Source organism: Cibotium barometz, chromosome 24 (assembly GCF_041138505.1).
Source record: "Cibotium barometz isolate CiBa-2024 chromosome 24, ASM4113850v1, whole genome shotgun sequence".
In the NCBI taxonomy this organism is placed as follows: Eukaryota; Viridiplantae; Streptophyta; class Polypodiopsida; order Cyatheales; family Cibotiaceae; genus Cibotium; species Cibotium barometz.
In genome coordinates this window covers 14,349,766-14,353,385 of record NC_141069.1, presented here as the reverse complement: position 1 = coordinate 14,353,385, position 3,620 = coordinate 14,349,766, and positions in this window count along the sequence as shown.

Below are 3,620 nucleotides of genomic sequence, written 5' to 3'. Positions count from 1 at the left end.
CCAACACAGTCTTCAGGACAAGAAATGCATATACAAGAGACAATATTTGATTCATGCAAACTAATTCTAAATTGTTAAATCTATAGAAATGGTAACTATGAATATATTTTTCTACAATCGAGATGCATGCATGATCAATAGCGGCGATCTTTCGCCCTTCAACGGTCATGCCCTACACAAAGCCAACGATGTAGATTCACCTTCAATTAATGCAGCTGCCTGAAATCCAAAAAGACAAACTCAAATGCATACGGTTCTTTCTTCGATGGGGCCACCAAGCTCTCTCAAACTTGGATGACTTAGATCTCTTATACATCAACGATCGAGATCATCTAACGGAACATATGCTTTCAATTGAGAGACTTGGAACACATCATGCATACATGTAGTTGCCGGTAGCATCAACTTGTAAGTCACTTGGCCCACTCTTATCTACACTTTGTATGGACCATAATATCTATGAGCCAATTTGATGTTGGTATTTTGCCCTTGAGAGATGCATATCTTGATTCGGGAATGTATAAAAGTAGCCAATCCCCTTATTTGATTGTTGTAGAAGTGTTTTCATCATTTAAGTCTCATTCTTTGCATTTCGATTTGTAACCTCTTCTTTATTGATCGCCACTCGCTATCCATAGATGGCCTTAAAAGATGACACTCCAATTCTCAAATGATTTGTACTATTTTATAAGAAAATTGTGCCAAAAGGGCAACCAATCATCCCATGCATGTTGAGTGTCATGTCAATAGTGTCTCAATACATGTCCACTCACTTATTAACTCTCTCTATTTGCCCATCCATTTTCGGGTGATAGGCGATGCTAGGAGTCAATTTGGTCCCCACAAGGTCAAACAGTGTCCTCTAGCATGAACCCGTAAATCTGGCATCTCTATCACTCTCACAAGTTATTAAGGCATTCCATGTAATTTGAACACATGTTGCATAAATTGTCTTTTGGAAGGAATGAGATTAACTAATCTTAGAGAGTTATGGGGGGCTCAAGATTGGGGATTAACAAGTTGATACCTGGCTAGGGTTTTTGGATTGATGAAACAAGCTTAATGGTGGCGAGTTAGCTATTTATGGTGTAGTTATCACTACATAAGTGAGAGTTTGGGTTATTGTGAGGCATAGTTGTGTAGATGCACCACTGAAGGTTTGGTTTGAACCGGGAGAGCAGACCTGCTCATGCCATGCACATGGCGAGTATGTAGGTTGGCATGTGGAATAAAAGAGAAGTTTTGATTAATCCTTGCTAACACCTTGATACAATGTCCCAAAAATTCCTAGTACGACTCCCATCCATCAACACATTATAGAGCTCGGCCCTCGTAAATGAGAAAGAAACAAACATTATATAGAGCTAGGCACCCTTGTAAATGAGCGAGAAACATTATAGAGCCGAGGCCTTAAGGATAAATGAGAAATACGTGCAATTATTCTCTTAAGCTCAGTTCTCTCTCAAGTAGTTTGGCATCTCTTATCCTTGTAGCATTAAAAATTTATATTTAAAAAGGACGCCTCGGAGCACATGCGTTAACTAAGCATATATTGAATTCCTCCTATGATGCCTCATTCCACCACATTGAGACTTCAAAGAAATTATACGAACACCTTTATCCTCCACTTCCAAAGAACACTTGACAACACAATCCTTGCTATCCATTTCGTTATTAAAAAATAGCATTATAATTTAAACAATATTCTTTAATGTATATCACTTTTATTAAATGGAAGCTCTTAAAACCATTTCATTTGTGTATGTAAAGAAACATTAAATTTTTAAATACGATATATAGAATAAATATTTACACATAAATTTATGAAATTATTGCCTGTAGGAGATTCATTTATAATTTTAAAATTAAGAATACACTCAAATTTATACTAAGTTGAACTAAAAAAATTCACTCAAGTTTATATTTTGTACACCCTAAACATTCCAAACCATTTAAATAAAGGGAGAGAAACTACGGTCACACTTTTAACCCCTCATTAAAAACTTATTAGGACAAATGCATTATGAGATGGCTTACCTCTTCATGGAAGGGGATGATACTTGATGCCCCATGCTAACCAACACAGTTTTTAGGACAAGAAATGCATCTACAAGAGACAATATTTGATTCATGCAAGCTAATTCTAAATTGTTAAATCTATAGAAATGTTAACTATAAATATATTTTTTCACAAGCAAGATGCATGCATGATCAATAGCGGCGATCTTTCGCCCTTCAACGGTCATGCCCTACACAAAGCCAACGATGTAGATTCACCTTCAATTAATGCAGCTGCCTAAAATCCAATAAAACCAACTCAAAGGCATATGGTTCTTTCTTCGATGGGGCAACCAAGCTCTCCCAAACTTGGATGACTTAGATCTCTTAGACATCAACCATCGAGATCATCTAACGGAACATATGCTTTCAATTGAGAGACTTGGAACACATCACGCATACATATAGTGGCCGGTGGCATCAACTTGTAAGTCACTTGGCCCACTCTTCTCTGCACTTTGTATGGACCATAATATCTATGAGCCAATTTGGTGTTGATATTTCACCCTTGAGAGATGTATATCTTGATTCGGGAATGTATAAAAGCAGCCAATCCCCTTCTTTGAGCTCCACAAATCTCCTGTTGTATTGCTTCATACCTCTTTAAGCAAGCTTTAAATTGTCCTTGGATTGTTGTAGAAGTGTTTTCATCATTTGAGCCTCATTCTTTGCATTTCGATTTGTAACCTCTTCTTTATTGATCGCCACTCGCTATCCATAGATGGCCTCAAAAGATGACACTCCAATTCTCAAATGATTTGTACTATTTTATAAGAAAATTTTGCCAAAAGGCAACCAATCATCCCATGCATGTTGAGTGTCATGGCAATAGTGTCTCAATACATGTCCACCCACTTATTAACTCTCTCTATTTGCCCATCCATTTTCGGGTGATAGGCGATGCTAGGAGTCAATTTGGTCCCCACAAGGTCAAACAGTGTCCTCTAGCATGAACCCGTAAATCTGGCATCTCTATCACTCTCACAAGTTATTAAGGCATTCCATGTAATTTGAATACATGTTGCACAAATTGTCTTACGGAAGGAATGAGATTAACTAATCCTAGAGGGTTAGGGGGGGCTCAAGATTGGGGATTAACAAGTTGATACCTGGCTAGGGTTTTTGGATTGATGAAACAAGCTTAATAGTGGCGAGTTAGCTATTTATGGTGTAGTTATCACTACATAAGTGAGAGTTTGGGTTATTGTGAGGCATAGTTGTGTAGATGCACCACTGAAGGTTTGGTTTGAACCGGGAGAGCAGACCTGCTCATGCCATGCACATGGCGAGTATGTAGGTTGGCATGTGGAATAAAAGAGAAGTTTTGATTAATCCTTACTAACACCTTGATACAATGTCCCAAAAATTCCTAGTACGACTCCCATTCATCAACACATTATAGAGCTCGGCCCTCGTAAATGAGAAAGAAACAAACATTATATAGAGCTAGGCACCCTTGTAAATGAGCGAGAAACATTATAGAGCCGAGGCCTTAAGGATAAATGAGAAATACGTGCAATTATTCTCTTAAGCTCAGTTCTCTCTCAAGTAGTTTGGCATCT